This window comes from Odontesthes bonariensis, chromosome 7 (genome assembly GCF_027942865.1).
Source record: "Odontesthes bonariensis isolate fOdoBon6 chromosome 7, fOdoBon6.hap1, whole genome shotgun sequence".
NCBI lineage: Eukaryota > Metazoa > Chordata > Actinopteri > Atheriniformes > Atherinopsidae > Odontesthes > Odontesthes bonariensis.
Genome location: NC_134512.1, coordinates 13033300 through 13050535, shown reverse-complemented (window position 1 = coordinate 13050535; position 17236 = coordinate 13033300). Strand labels below are relative to the sequence as shown.

At 39.5% G+C, this 17236-nt stretch overlaps 1 protein-coding gene across 1 annotated transcript in view; it reads right to left on the bottom strand.

Moving 5' to 3' along the window:
* Positions 1 to 12476, bottom strand: part of LOC142383803 (excitatory amino acid transporter 2-like) — a 28804-nt gene extending 16328 nt beyond the window's left edge. The window contains exon 1 of the mRNA XM_075469540.1: positions 12260 to 12476. The gene's annotated coding sequence lies outside the window, so the exon portion shown is untranslated. The remainder of the gene's footprint in view (positions 1 to 12259) is intronic.
* Between the last annotated feature and the right edge of the window lie 4760 nt (positions 12477 to 17236).

Here is a 17236-nt window from a genome sequence, read left to right as displayed (position 1 = left end):
CAGCCTTCCCAGTGCGAGGAGGTTCCCTGAGTGCTGGCATTGAGGGCCGCTGCGATGCTGCAAGGACCACGATGGGTTGTCCTAGCAACACTGTGTGGCTCAGAGAAGGAGATGAAGAGGAAGGAGGAAGCGTACAGCCAAACACATACCCAAAGCACAAGCACAGCCTACACAAACATACAGATGATATATGGCTTGACAGATTGGCAAACATGTATTTCATCTTTACCTGACTGGGAAATGTTTCACCTTATAGACAGAAGAAGACAAGGGAAACGTTTGAACCCTTTCAAAAGCTTTTGAAACATAGCTTATTTGGCACTGTGCTGCTGCATAATTAATGAGCTACTGTCACACACTTTGCCATACTGTGCCACTCAACCATTCACAACAGGTGCTTAGATAATAATCAACAGTTTGAATTACTGGCTGGTTGTGTGTTTATACTTGTCTAATTAATTTTTTTTCAGTTCATGTGATAGCAGAGAGGGACATGCAAATGAGAATACAAGTTTCCCACTGGTCTCTCGAGGGGCCCGATGCCCGTTCTCATGATTGGTGCATCACAATATACTGTGAGGTAAAGACAACTGGATCGGGGCCAGGCCCCGGATATATCTGGCCCCTTTGGGCCTCACAGACACTTGCATTACAGTGGGAAGAGATGGGCTCACACATACTAGCTGTCCAGGAGCTGTGAGCTTCACCAACAGTCCCCCATCAAAAAAAAAAAAAGAGAGAGAAAAGAAAGAAAAAAGAAATAAAAAAAGCCCTTAGCTAACACTTCAGGTTGTGCTGTGCATAAAAAGTGGGAGATAAATTCTAGTATCTGAAAAGTAAGGGAAGTTTTTTCAATCTTTCAGTTATCTATTCCTAGATGGTTGCTGGGATAAATACATTCAGTGATAGACAAACTCCCACAGACAGTCATATTTGTCATATTTGACACTGTGCTTTCCCTTTTCTCTCAGTTAATTCATCAAATATATGGAATTGTTTTTCATTGTGTAAGTGTGTGTACGTGTGTTTATATATGTATATGGTTTTTTAAAACATTTAAATCAATTGTTCACACACCTGATATCGCATGTAGCATAGGTGAATCTAAACCTTTATCCTCTAGACTGCATAACTAAGCAGAATGGGTGCATAGTCACTCAGTGGTCCTTTTTAATGCTCTTTTGAACCACTTCCAAGAGGGGGCCCTGGAGTGAGAGTAAAATCTGATCAAAGACTGGCACACAGCCAGAGAAACTGCACACTGAATGAAACAGATTTTTTTTTTCCTAACATTCACTCGAGTCAGTTTCATACCAACACATCGCAGGCTGAATGAAATAACTTACCAATGAATCGTGAGCAAGTGATACATTCCGAGCGACAAAAACAACAAACACCATTTATGATACTTTGCACTGCTTTGTAATGGATTATTGCAAATAGTCTCTTTAGGTTAAACAAAATGTAATTCCAGTACCACAGGAGTTTTGAATACTGTACTTTGACCACATTTTCTTCACTAAATAACCTGCTTATACCTCTTCTCTAGAATGAGAATAAAGTGCTATTCTTGAAAACATTTAGGCATTCTGCATTTTCTGAAGGCTGAGTCTTCAAATCAGATATGCAGTTGAGCAGGACAGGCATTAAGCACCATGGTCAGTGACAGTCCAATGCTGCATTCAGAGGCAACTGGGAACTCATAGAACTCATAAAAATCATAGAAAACACCACAATAGGTTTCATGTCCTAGTTGATACCTCAGCTAAGGTGTTTCAACCTTGACTCCTTGATAACTTTTTAATAGATTAAATGATGACCTAATAAAACATTAGAAACATATTGAGTGCATTTTCAGCTCATCTGTTTTCTCAACTGCTGGCAGCACTTAACTGGTGCTGAGAATTTGTTGTTCAAAGCAAAGCATCAAAGCAAATTGGAGGCAGCCATGTTTTTCTTCCTTTGTCTATTTTTTAATTATTTTGACTTCTAAATGAATCCATCTGAGGCAGACAAACTGAAACATTAACAGTGACTCTTTTGAAGCACTGAATGAGCTGCTTTTACCATAGTTGACAGTGATCTGGTCCTGTGTCATTACTGCAAGCTACCAGGTCTCCTCACAAGCCAACATTTATCTTTAAAAAAGACTGCCTTATAATACTATTCTAAAATATAAATGGCTGAAGTTTCACATAATTTCAAAGTTCTCATTATCTGCCAGTATGTGTTTTTTGGAAACTTTTCTTCAAATAACCACTAATCTCCTTCTCAGTTACTGTCCTCCAGGAGCAGTAATTTGCTAAAGTCCTATTACTTTTCATGAAATAGCCATATTGAAGTAATTTCAGTTTCCCTCCTTTCAACACATTTTCAATTTCTTCCATTATATTTTACAATCGGGGTGTATCACCATCCTGGCAGTGAATAAATAAACCATGCGTGCCCATCCCTCAGTATCCTCTCAGATTTCTCTTTGTTTAGCACAACTCTTTGTTTCTATAATGAGGCAGTCATTAGAGGGAGTCTCTGTGAATCCTGACGCTCGTGTGCTAGTGCTCTGCATAGGTCTCTCAGATGTGCCCAGTCCCACTGTAATTATGCCCTAAAGTCTATTATGCTGGGGCGTTGTCACAAAAATGAATAAAGTAATTCCAATTAATCTGGATGATATCTGAGATACACTTTAGTTTGATTGTATCTAATCAAAAGAAAATGTACTCTACTGCTTCACGGCTCAGCACCTTAGACCTCAACCTTCCCAAACATCTGACATTCATATTCTATATCACAGCTTTTATGATAATAACTGTCGTGTTTTAAGAGTCTTCACTGTGATGCCTGTGATGTTTTCAGCTAGGTCCTTCTAAGCTGAAGCCATGAGGCTTTTATGACTGCTCATCTACCATCCCCTGCCCCCATCACTTCCCTACAGCTGCCCAGATGAAAGATCGGAGAAAAGGGTAAGATCACATGCAGGTATGAGATTTTCCCTCTGTGCCTCTCCCAACCTTCTATATGAGATGATGGGTTCCACACTTATTGCAGACACATTCATCTCTCCTGTCTTTCCATCTATGGCTGCTCTTGTGTTCATGCATACTGTGTATGAAGTCAGCTACAGTACTATCATTAGCAGAGGCGCATCTGTTTAACGGAATTTGCAGTATAGCAGCACACAGCTTTTGATGGTTTTGGTCCGATCCCCACAGGAGCTCATTAAATCAGCTAGTAAGGAAAAACCACCCCACCCCCTACTACAACTGCCACTATGGTACTGTATACCCACTACGCTGCAGAGAGGTGGAATGAAAGGGGGGGTGAGGGGAGTGAAACGGCAAAAATCTAACATACAGATAGATAAGCAGCTATGTATGGGGGGATTGTGAAAGGCAAATGGTAGGAAAAGATGAGGCGTGATGATTGATGAAGAAGAATGGAATTACAAACTGATGAGGATATATGTTAAAGACATTTATTTTCTCATGTGTCTATGCATGAAATATCTTTCAACTTATCTAGACTGTTGCCTGTTCATTTAAATGATTTTATTTGTTTCTCTTTATATTCTTTTATGTATTTTTAATGCTTCTTACACTCCCTGCTGCAATGCTTTTATTTTATGTAAAGCACTTTGAACTGTTTGTACATGAAATGTGCTATATAAATAAATTTGATTTGATTTGATTTTGATAAGCAAGAGGTGGACTGAAAGGATTAAACAAAGGTCAGTTGAAGGGCATCATATTGTTAGGTTATCTGTGGGTACATGAAAAGTTGACATATGTGTTGGGCAGCTGGCCCTGTGAAATTAGATAACTGCACAAATCATGTTTCTTTCATCACTAGACTCACCTGACACATTCTAAAATGTAAATACATGTAGCGAACAGTACACACTTTTTGCCACAGTGCACATCTCCTAACATGCCCCACACGCTCCTCACATTTGTACGCAACTGTAGATGCGAATGAAGACACATAAACACGCAAGTAAATTCTACACTGTTATTTGTGATGGTAAATCTGAGTCATATGGTACCATGTGAAGCTGAGTTGAGGTCGCGGGGTCGCAGTCTGACCCGGGATTTGCGCATAAGAAGACTAAAGAGGATGGATATTTTTTCACTAATTAAACGCTGGAATCTGTAGAGGCCATGGACAGCCAGGGGCAGTAGCCATGCCCTGGTCTCTTCACACCACCCCACAGTGTTGAAAGAAAATGGCATTCCTGCACATCATTGCATGCACATGCTCATTACATGTGCCAACGAAGCCCAGTGACTACACACACACGCCACTGACAGTACACAAAACGTCAGCTAAACCTTAAAAGCTAATATTCTTCAAGGACGAGAGCATGGGTTCGTTTATCATTAGAATGAGGCAAAAAAACTTCATATGGCTAAGAAATTTCAATATTAATATTTGTCTTAATATAACAGTGACATAATTAGAACCTCTGAGGGTAATCGAATAAATTAGACTATAAGTTGCATTTTAGCATTCTTAGGTGGATATTACAGCAGTTCACTTTAGACAAAAGTGCAGCAAATGTAGCAGTTGTACACTTCAGATAACCTCTTTTCCTCCCAACCTGTCACTGACATACTGTATGCGTTGTGTGGACACTTCAGTACATTTATACCAGTACTACGAGTGTCATTTTTCATTATGCAAAGTAATTCAAGAACCCCGCAGCATTTAGCAGCCCTGGGGCTATTGCCAAATGTTATCTGCTGGTGTTGTCATTGTCTTGGAAACGACTTGTCATGGTAGCACCCTGTAAATTGGAGAGAAGCTGAGAACAAACCATGATGTTTGCCCAAGTCTAACAAAATAGTTGCAGTGCCTAAAACCAACCAAGAGCAAAAATCTAAACATTTTTAAAAAGTGTATTAGAATAACACCATACCACATAGGACATGAACACCTCAGGAGAAATACGGGGTTTTATTCTATATGCAGACCTTTTCATTGAAATTATGCCAAAGGTGTGTTGCAAGTGAATTCGAAATCTCGAAACCAAGAATCGTTACGTAACAATTTGTCAAGCATGTTTTCACAAGTACTACAAAGTTTAAATTCCTTGACATCTAGAACAACTGATGCATTTAGAATGACTTGGTTCAAACTATAGCTGTGCTTTTTGGATGTGTGCCATATGGTATCTTCATGCCGGATGAAATGCTCTGCTTAAACTGTGACTATCGTTTGGAACATATGTAGGCATGGGCTACATATTGTGATGTTATCATTCTCTCATTTCTATGATGCGTGACGGTTTCATATCTAGCCTGTATGCATTATTTATTCATTATTTCAAATTTGATAATACTCGTGTTTGTATCTGAAATGAGCAAAACGCACATTATCAAGCAAGACCTGAGTAAAATGTGGTGGCATAACAAAAAAGCTGGCACGTGTGATGAGTTAACAGATTCTTGCTAGCGCATGTCTGTTTTTTTTTACAAAATGTTCTTACTCATGACACTTTCTCACACACCCTGTGTCCTCTTCATTTTTTCATTCTGCTTTTCCTTCTTCCCTCTTTCTCACACACATAACCTGCATATTGTCACTAAAACACTATTCTGCATCACCTAAGGGAGGGCCTTCGTTTGCTATCGATGTGTGAATGACAGATAACTGATGTTCTGTGTAGGTAGGTGTCCGGTTGTGTTAGGACCTGCTTCTATGCCCTGAGGCACTTTCGACTCCAACAAGGGTGTGGAGTGTACACCTCATTTAAACCTGTGTGTTGGAAAGGAGATGGCTCAGTGTAACAAACAGAACTATGATTGACAAAGTGATGCATCAAGTGAAAATATAAAATAAAGATAATACTGATTAAAAATGATCTTATAAATATGTTGAGAATTACTTTAGGTCTCTGCATCCTGCAAACCTGTTCTCCTATAACAACTAGTTTTAGCACAACGTCTACAGACAAGCATTGAGAATATTTTTTTCTAAAATCTCTGAAATGCTAGGAAAATAAGAGATCCCTTTTTCCTGTTACAAACTGTTCTTGCAAGGGAATAGTCAAAGGGAGACCTCAGTCCTTTGTTTTTCTTTCCACGTCATTAATCGCTGCACACTTTGTATGCACTATGTAAATATTTTCTCAGTTGCAGGCAGCACAGGAATGCCACCGAGAGCAAATATGCTTTACATAGGCTTCTTTCCACTGCCTAATTATGACCATCTACATGTAGTCACAATCATTACCAGGAGCCCTGGGCAAAAGCATTTTTTTGACACATTTTCAACGTTTATCCCAGTCACAGCCAAATCTCCAGAGCACAGACATCTTAGCCTGCTCAGAGTACGGTAAACCCCTGTTAGTCAAGATTTAAGGCATACAAAATCCCTGCTCACTGAAATCCTCATACTACAAGAGAGCATTCGATTCCCAGTGAGTTTTTTAGTGCCAGCATGATTGAGCAAAATTGAATTAAAAAAAATAGTTTGTAAAACCGTTTTTAAAAGACTAGCTTGATAAAAATATTTGAACTTGACAATATATAAACAGCACTTATAAATTCTTGGATAGAATAGATAGATAGATAGATAGATAGATAGATAGATAGATAGATAGATAGAGCTCCTAATTAACCAGTGCATGATGTGTTGAGCCAAAACTCTTCAACAAACCCTTCTCTGTGTTCATCAGTCATTGAGGCAAGCCGCTCTTGGAACACATCACCCCTGCTAGAATAATGGGCCACTTTACAGGCCTCCAAGTTAGTTCACAGAATCTAGAGCTGGGAAACTGTTAGCATGGGGTTCATTTGGAGGAGGGGAAACTTAATTGTTTCCTCCGTTTTTGTTTTTGCAGCCCCCCCTTCTCTCTTTCTACTCTTTTAGTTCTGAAAAGGAGACTGACAAACAGGCAATGAACAGGATTGTTGTGTGTTCCGCTGGACAAGAGGGTGAGGTAAACAAATCTACACTGCAGGGTCTATCAACTGGAGCTGGTCAGAATGGGATAGGCTTAGCTGAGGGGAGCAGCACTCACGCAGAGGGAGGATTGGTCAGGGGTCTGTGTGAGTAGAAGGGGTGAGGGCCACTGCCGGTTTTGGAGGGGAAGGAGGGTAGAAGGGGTGAGGGTAAAGGGTCCTATGAAGGGAGAGAGAGAGGAAAAAGAGAGGTTTATTCTGGATGAAGTGAGAGTTGGGTGCTGAGGTTACTCTTCCAAGTGTGGGTATTGTCTATGGTGCTGAAGTTCTCATGCATGTCCTGCTCTGGCTTCCGAAAATGTCTAAAAGTGATGGAGCTCTTCGTGATTAAGCGCGCAATTGACAGCTCTGCTTTGCGCTCCCACAGCTCAGGCTATTTACATACTCAAGAGGAACATTAATGCCGGCCGATCCCCCAAGGCTGAACAAAGAAGCACACAAACCTGCCTCTGAGGCCCATTACGCACTTAATTGAGGATTTGTGGAATGGTAAAAAAAAAAAAAAAAAGGGCAAAGAAAGGGGAACTTCTGTGAGATTGGGAGGAAAAGAAAGAAGCAATGACAGTAGTTTTATTTAATTTTCTTCTTTTCCCATTTTTCTTTCTTTGTTCACAGTCATTTTAAACCCTCACCACATTTTTGTTACCATATGCAATCTCTAGTCATTATTTATTGTTGATTTTTATTTATCGTCTCCCTCCTTATTTAAAAGTATCTCACTTATCGTAATATTGACCTATCATAAAAACATCATTCTAAAAGAGATGGATACATAAGAGAAATGCACTCCTGCAGAATGACTCATTTCTTAAGCTTTTTTTTTTTTTACTTTTGACCTTTTTGTACAATGATTTATATTGCCTTGGTATTTCACTGATTATCAAGCATACAGCTTAATTGATCTGTAATGAAGATAATTACCCATCTTTTTTCAATATGATTCTCTGTGTGAAACATATGAAAATCTAACACAAAGTTCAGAGCCGTGCCATAAACAAAAGGTAGCTCCATCCTATAATCAGCAGGAATCTGTCTAACCGAATCTTGTGACAATTGTTCAGATGAAGTCCTCTGTTTGTTTCAAACAAGTCTCTTAAAGTCCTTTAATTATGATTCCTTTGTTGCAGGACAATGGCCTGATTACTCACAGTGGCATGGTTTTTGATGCCAGAAAAAAAAAAAAAAAAACGAGACCCCCACTGTCCTGCCTCCTCTTTGCTTTACCAATCACTCCAAGAGCAATTTTGTGACTCCCCCTTCTGACCTGAATTCCGATGTAGCAGGTGCCAATGGGATGTGGGTGGTTCGGGGACTTTAGGATGGAGGACAGTGGCAGTGGTGAAGAGCTGGGTGGGATGAGGCCCTCACTTTACCAGTAAACAGTGATTCAGTCCCCTCTGGGCCCCAGTATGTTAATGTTTGATACGATTTATGTACTCTATGAAAAATTACAATTGAAAATAAAACTACAGATTTACTCATTTTAAACTGAACTGGACCACCAGTAATATAACGTTATTTATCGCATTAGGCAAATTTTTGTGAATTTCACTTTGCTTTGGCCTACTTTCGGGGAAACTGTGTGTGGTCTGCTTTGACCATGACTTTTGACCTGGATCTAGCATTTGGGAGCAAACAGAAAAATTCTCATATAGTCCCTATGCAATCTCGTGCCGTACTTGCAAAAACCGATCAAGTTTTACACAATACGAGTAAACCCATAGAAAGCTGAAATCATATTAAATTACTTTTCATTTGTTATTTTTAAATCACAATGCTGTAAATGCAAAACAAATCTTTCAAAACACAAAAATCATAAAACATCTCAGGTGTTGTTTTCATCTTATTGTTAATATTTATGGTCTCTTCCATTTGTTTAATGCTTGAGTAATCATTTTACTTAGGTTACACTCAAGTTCATTTGTTCTAATGTAGTTTTAAGTGTTGTCACAAGGTGTAACGTGGCTTTTTTTTAACTTCTACTGGGAAAACATGAAAGCGTTTTATACACACTGCATGATAACTCCCCATCCAAAATTAACACAAATATATTCAATGGAATTAAAACAGAATTAACTGAGTGTACATATTTCTTCCCTGACACATACATGCAGATTATATGGGCTGTTAAGGCTGCTGTCTTATAGAGAAACTTTAGAAGAGCTCTGATCGGCAGAGATCTATAATTTTGCCGCCCGGCAGCAGTCTCACTAGTGAATGCCATGTTTCTGTTCCTGTGCAGTCATACAGAAGTGAGGGGAGCCGGGGTCTTTGTTTGGTCCGTCCATGGGAAAGGCTTCACACTGTTCAACTCACTTATAAACGAAACACTGATTCTATAGGCAGGACTTCAAGAGTATGAATCCCCTCTTCCCCACACTGGGAAGTTTCACAACCAGAATACAGTGATGAGGAGGTGACCAATCGCAATTCAAGGCCCAGAATGAATACAGGAAAAATCGAGCACAGAAACAAATGAAACTGGACGATATTAAGGTGATTAAGAAGGAATGAAATGAAAGGAGGGAAAAGAAGAGTACTGAGGAAGTGCAAAAAAGAGAGACAAGGATAGACAAGCAGTGGTGAGAGTGAAAAGAGAAGCTGGATGGTCCTTTGGCAGCTTTACTGTGTTCCCAGGAGGATTACTCAAACACTGGATGCCGCAGACTGCCAGTAAGACCACAGAGAAGCTGCATGAATGGATATACACATCCACACACATGCACACAATCACACATCTCTATGCCCCCCTGCCATAGTTTAGTGTCTGTTTCACCTGTGTTCACACCTCCCATTTTTCTGGTCCTACTGTCATTTTTTCCTTCTGATTTCTTTTATTCCTTTTTTTCCCCCAGCCGCCTTCTTTATTCTCACTCCCACTGTCTTTCTCTCCCCCCTGCGTGTGCAGCATTTCTGACCAGCAGTGATTGTAGAGGTTTGACTTGGCCAGTCAGAGAAAGGTAACTCATGCTCCATCTTCTGGCTACTTGTGCATTCCCTTTAGCTCGTTGTGCATGGGCAGGGCTCTATTTTCACAGAAAACCGTCTCAAGGAGGAGAAACCTCCCCTTTTTCCTCAATTACTCATTCCATCCTCGATTCTTCTACATATACCTTAAGAGCGGGTTTTGTCTCTCTCTCTTTATGTACAGTATGTTTTTCTCTTCCTCACACACACTAATTTTCTCAACTCTACTTGACACTCCTTGCAATGTAAAATCTTACCATATGTGGAACACTGTTCTTGGATTTTATTGTTTTCTTAGGAACAAAATGAGATGTTTGTGTTAGTGTCTGCATGCCAGCAGTGAACGAATGTGCATGTTTTCTTAGACTCTGAACTTTGTTGTGATTATGATAACAATCCAAAACAAATTTTGATGTGACATGGTGAATAAAGATGAAACCTTCTTGTGTTCACACGGAAGATTTGATTCTTTACCAAGATTCCACCCAGTCTGTTCAGAGAATGTGATTCACAGACGAGGCTGAAACAATGCATGTTATTTTCTGACAATACTGATGTTCTTCTGTGTCAATGAATGTGCATAATGTACCCTGAAGTCCTCCTAATGTGAAGCGTCATTTATCTATAATGGTTGATATGGCAGTTTTTCACAGCATGTAAGCCCCTCACATAATAAACATATGCTTGCTTTTAAATTCCACCCCCCACAGAATCAGACCATCATTCAATATGTGTCTCATTCTGCCTTTCAGCGTGTCTGATCTTCCCTTGAATATCAGTTGTATTCATTCAAGACCAGAATATGCCCCAGTGCAGTAGTTTAGACAGCAACCTGTAAGGAAAGGACTGCATTTCTTGTATAGATTGTACGCCGGAGGGCAAGGCTGCATCAGACAAGTGACACAACGTTGCCTACATCGTGCAGTCAGTTCCTCTGACTGAACCATAGGTGGAAGATGGCCATTGAAATCCAGCGCATACATTTATCAGGACACAGAGGAAGCACCTCCTCCTTTCCAGGTTAAAAAAAAGCCTCCACAAACGCTTACACGTACACGCTTTTAGGACAAGCCAAGAGTAATGCAGACGGCGATCAACCGAGGGTGCGAAGAGGCTGGGTTTCCATGGTGACATTGATGGTGCAATTGGAAAATTGCGTGTTTCTGTAAGCGTGTGTTTGTTCGCGCCCGCGTGCATGCGTTTTAATATGACAGAGAAAGGGCTGCAACGATTGGCTCAAGAGGTGGGTGGCGTTTCTAAGGTAAAAAAAAAAAAAAAAAAAAAAAACGGGTTTGTTTTGTCGTTCTTCGTTGAGTTCTGTGTTCCCTGAGGAGTCCTCTTTGAGCAGCTAAAGGAGAGAAATCCACGTTTGCTCCTCTGCATGTTTCGTCATTTCACAAACACAAGATGCTGCAAACATTCCAAATATATATAAGACACACTGCCCTTCACAAGCTCACAAAGTATGTGCGGAATCTGCATTTTCTACAAGGGATTTTGTCAGAGCAAGTCTTCATCTCATGGCTCAACTTTTCAGCTCCTCATTAGAAATCGCTATAAGGACATAGTTAACCGTAGACTAATCACCATGCAGTGGCAACACATGTGCCTTAACCAAAACGAATTCATCAAGTTGTCAAAAGGTCCACGGGCTACTTCAAAATATTGTAAACTTCTTCTAAACTGATCCCAGAGCAACTTTTAAAACGCTAAATGTAAATCACTGTTTAGCGCTCAGCTGCAGCTTTTAGCTGGTTTGAGGTCAGAGCAAGCAGAAAAATGAAGCGAGGGGCTAATCTCACACTGCGCCTTGCAAGCTGCGTGAGCCTTTGGCCAAAGGCTGCAAATTCAGCAAGCACAAAGCCGCTTTATTGTCGTTCCTTGTGAAGTTACTGTAGGTGACCGACAAGGCAGACAGGTGAAGAGAGAAGCCTGAACAAATTATTTTTTATTGCATTGCATGCATCTTTGCAATTTGCGAAATCTGAAGAGAACAAATAGCCCACATCTCTTTTGATCAGTCGCAAAGGGTATAATGTGGTATTTTTGGTGGTCTGTGCTGCATCTAGAGTATCTAAATAGATAAATTGAATATTTAAGGTATCGATATTTGACAAAAAATTATTAAAGGGAGAACTACAAATTGCTGTTTATGTGGTTTCTGTTCACTCGTGCTACTCCGGTGCACCTGCATAATTTCTTGATAAAACCATTCATTTCAGTTTACTAAGTCACCATCAAGACAGTCCACGTATTTGTCCACCATCTCTAGCAATGAGATGTTATCCACCATGCTTACAGGATCAAATTAACCCTCAAAAGAATCTTACCTTTGTAGCAAACCACGATGGCAAAAGTTTTTGGTGATGTCCCCTTGCAGGGTCTTCTCGCATCCGCTTCAGAGTAGGTGAGCCACAGCGAGCTGCTGAGCGCACAGCGGTCCAGGACAGGAGCGCTTCACACACCAAACGGGGAGATATTTTTTTTTCTGAGTAAATCCGTGGAGCTCCGCAGCTCAACGATCCCACTGAATGAGCTCTGCCTCACATCTCTCTTAGGCGCTATAGTCTCCTGCCCGCCTCCACCCCCCCTCTTTGTTTACGCTGCATGGGAATGCCAACTCTCGTTGGTTGAAGATGCAACCTATACCGTAACCCCCCTCTCTTTCTCTCCGACTCACAGTGACCCTCTCTTTTCTCTCTCACACACACATAAAACCCAACACGATTTGCTGTCAAAGTTCATGCGAAACCTGTAGATCTTCCTCATTCAATGAAAATTCTCATGACGATGCATTACCATGCAGAGGGTGTGCAGCACGGTCTCTCCCACTTTGCACTTCCTGGGAAATCTTTGGAGGTTTTTTTTTGCCTAATCTGTTGCACGAGTTAGAGATTAAGATACCATTTAAGCCAGTGTCTGTGGCATAGCATCCGCTGTCACCTCTGTACATTTTTGGTGCAGTATGTTATTACCAATGGGAAAACTGAGTGTAATGGGAAGAATTAAAAGCCACAGCTTCCTCTGAGGCAGCTCATGTCAGTATGGAGGAAAGAGTATCTTTATCATCCCCAGATTTTCCCCAGTGATACTCCCATGGGACATGAAATGACCTGCAACAAATCCCCTTTGGATTTACAACAGTGTCTTTCTTTATTTTGTGATAAGTGTAAATTACAGTTAAACAATCACGTCTTAAATGTAAATAACTGTTTAAGCTTTCAGTTAACATAGTAGTAAATAAGTAAATTAGCTTTATCAGCTAATTATAGTATTTTCTATCAAATTTGGACAAATGGTTTTAGGGTCGACTTATCTTCTGCCGCACTGATGGAATGGAGTTGCTTTGTCTGAAATTGCAAGTAACTATATTAATTGTTTTAACATAAGAATCGGAAATACTGTAATATATTATCTTTTAATGTATTATTGCCAGAACTGGTTTGAGCTTTCTACTTTTTTCCCCCCCATTTGCAGGGATTTAATGTAGAAGTAACACATTTTATTACCGCTACCTGTACTTATTCTAGTGCGTAATGCCTCTGCACCATCAATCCTGCAAATCCTCACTTTGAACCCCTTCCGCTCTTAACTGTTATGGCATTTCTCTGCCTTTACAGCCTGGTCCTCATCAAGCTGTGTAGTGGAGCTGAAATGAGACCGTGTGATTCACCCAACAAGTAACGTATGCTCCTCCTCTTTCCCATCAAAAGTTTTTTTTATCATAGCTCATAGAAAGCTGTCGCACACCTCTGCATTCATCCTGTTTCATCACCTTTGAAATCATCAACAAATGCCATTGACCCATTTCCATTGGTAGCCCCCCCCAGCTATTATAAAACCATTGTCACATTTGACAAAGGAGAAGGTCTGCTCTGGGCCACGAGCCGTTCCCTTTTCTCTCCCTCTTTCTCCTTCATATTCAATGAGAACATGTCTTTATTCCAAATTTTAGCTGGGGTGTTTATGCACAGTGTAACCTGGCTTGGCTGTGTTTGAAGCTCTGCTAGGAGTTAGTCTCTTGTGAGAGTATTTATGCTTACGGTCATGATCCTCATTTTCTTGCTGATAGTGACAGTTCCCCATCAGTCTAAATAGTAAATTTCTTGAACTTGAACAAAAACCCATGAGCCATGTGTTACTACTTTTCTGAATACACATTGCCATATCTCCCAATCAGTTGTTTGAACAACTATATGAATTCATTCAAACTGAAGCAACTACTTAGCAGTTAATTTTGATATCTGATATTTTATTCCAGATGTACCAGACTGTCTATCTGTGCCACATAATCACACTGTGCACAGTGTGATTATATTGTGAGGGGAAACCTTTTCTGGCAGCAATGCTCTTAAAATACAAATGCAGTAATTCAAAACTCTGAAGTCCATAGCAACATGCATTTATTTTTATTAGAAAATTCATAAAAAGTTTTCAAAAAGTAAAAAAAAAAAAAAAAAAGTGAAGAAGACAGAATATAGAGTTGGGAGGCTGAAATATGTGAAAGTTGTTCGGCAGATTCATTAGAACTTCTCTATTTGGATCTTTTTACTCTTCAGTCATTTTCTAGAGCAATACCTGAAACCCATATTAACTCTCATTAGAAATATGTAAGCACACAGAGTCAGTAACACTCAAATGCTGCAGCTTTTATGGTTGGATGAGGAGTAAGTAAAGTAAATCTCCAAAACTGACTCCACTATGTGAGTAAGCAGTGAAGTCAAAGTCAAAGTCAAATTTATTTGTATAGCACATTTCATGTACAAAACAATTCAAAGTGTCTTACATAAAATAAAAGCATTGCAGCAGAGAGTGTTTGACTTTTGACTTTGACTAATGGTTTAAACAGTTACCACAAATAATTGGCTTTGGATAGAGTTTTTGTCAGGCATACTTTATTGTTGCTTTGACATATCTGACCCTATCATTTCAGACCAGCTGTCTGCTTTTCTGCCAGTAATGTCACCTTACTACCCCCCGCTGTTTACCTGCCGTCCGTTAGATTTTGGCATATACTGTATATTGTGCCAAAAATTGATTTCCACACAATTTCAGAAAGTTCTCAATTGTAAGTCCTCTGTCCAGTAAATACCACTTGAGCACTATACACCAAATTTGTTGTGCTTCTTATGCAATCCATATGCTTCTTTTTAGTGAGACATTGATGACAGGCCTGTAAAAATTTGCTTACTTTATAACTCTTTTGTCTGCAACTATTATGACTGATATGCTTTACCAGGTCACACTCATGACAAATGAGGAGATCAAGTTATAAAGAAATGCATAAAATTGGTTGAAACCTAAACTGTCCTGTTTGTATTCTATGTTCTATCAACTTAAAACTATAATGTAATCTATTAATTTCATAAAGTTAAATTGATAGAAATTAAATATTTGATAAGTAATCGCAGAGCAATGGATTAGTAACCATCATTTATTTGTCACTATTTCTTTGTGTTCTCTATGCACTTGTTTCTTGCCTATGTGCTACACCTGATGATAACACTTTTAGCTGCCAGTTGCCAGTTGTATGTACGACTGCATTCTCATGCGCTTCAGCAGACAAGTGTCAGTTAGAACTTGTTATGGCTCGTTCTGAAATGACTGCCAGACTTGGCTCACTTTCCAACTGACTAATTTAAGGTTTACTTGTGCTGATGACTGAAGCAAATATATTTGCTGAATTTAGACTGATGGCTATAACTATGATCTGTTTTAAAAGGGACCCTTTCACATGACATAGATCTGAATCTTGGACCATTTTCTTTGTACAAAAATTCAATAAATAGTTGAATAAGTAGTAGGTTGACATGCTCACATGGATACAAATTCTGCACCAACAACCACATCTTTTTGTAGAATATTTAGAAAACTTTTTAGATAAAGGTAACACGTGGCATTCATAAATACTTGTCCACTGTTGAACGTTTCATCGGATGAGTTGCAGCTTGCCCTGCTGCATGTATCTGCAAATAAATCATATTTGGAATCTCAGGGAAGAACTTTTGCACGGCAAAACAACCGTCTGTGGAGGTTTTTGTGGATACATGGTCAACAAGAAAATGTACAAGGTCTATATTCGCAAAGCAGCAGTGAATCCAGGTGGGTATTAACAGCAATCCCCTCCATTTGGTATCAAACTTTTTCAGCAGGGCACCAACTGAGAATAAACAAGTACTGTAGTCATGGTGGACTGTGAATCTGTTTTATTTAAACTTACAAAAGCTGTACTTTGTGATAATTGGGGAGCTTACCTTCAGCATGGAGACAGGATTTTGACCCTATGTGCATTGCTCAGTTAGCCTCATTCTTCTCCCCCTTCAATTTGCAGGTTACTGAGGCTCTCTAAATAACGGAGAACTGGTGAACTCCTCACAAAGCTGTAAGCACCTTTATGCAACACTAAAAGCTCAGATTTTTCTTTTACCCTTTCATTAATCATGTTAAGTGATGAACAAAATATTTATGATTCGAGATGATGAGATTATTTTATGGTTAACCATTTTAAAAAGTTCCTGAGGGAAGAAATCAAAACGTACAGTTACACTTTGCGCTAGCATAAAGAGGACATTGTCCTTAAACTTATTTGAGCTGTACTCATAGCAAACAGAAAACCAGGAAACATTTCACATGTGTGTTCAAGGATAATAAACCTAGAAAGTGTTGAGAAAGGCCCCTGGCAGACATGGAAGTTCACTAGTAGGATGAAGGTAAGTATTTTCAGCCAGAGAATGATAGTATTTCCAGCTACTTTTTTTTTTAACTCTTTTCATTTCCATTTAGCTTTAGGTTTTTCTATGCCGGTCTTCTCTGTTCGCCCTTCTCTACCCTCTCAGCTCAGTTGCAGCTCTGTCATTTTGTGCAGGCTTTTTGCTATGGCTGTAAGAGGAAGACAATAACGCAGAATCATAATGCTACTCTATTCCAGTTCCAGCTGGCGTTCTGCATCAGTGTCTGCTTTTTTATATTGCTTTATCTGGCAATAAATGAAAAATACTCTGTTTAAGCTCAATGTATTCGTACCAATGAATATCTAAAGATATTGTGGACTATAAGGTATTAAGCATATTATACTGTTTGTTGGGATGTAGTACCTAAAAAAAGAATGGCTCTGAGGCCAAAATGATGAACTACTGAGGGCTTGTTGAAGGTGAATGCAGAGGGCAAAAAAAGTGAATATGATGTACTTGTTGTCAAATAAATATTTTAGAAGTCTTGCAAAAGGAGCAACTAAAGACTGGAAAATAATGAGGTAGTACCCGGTGGAACAACTTAACAGCTAATTAAGTTCACTAAGGTTAGTAACA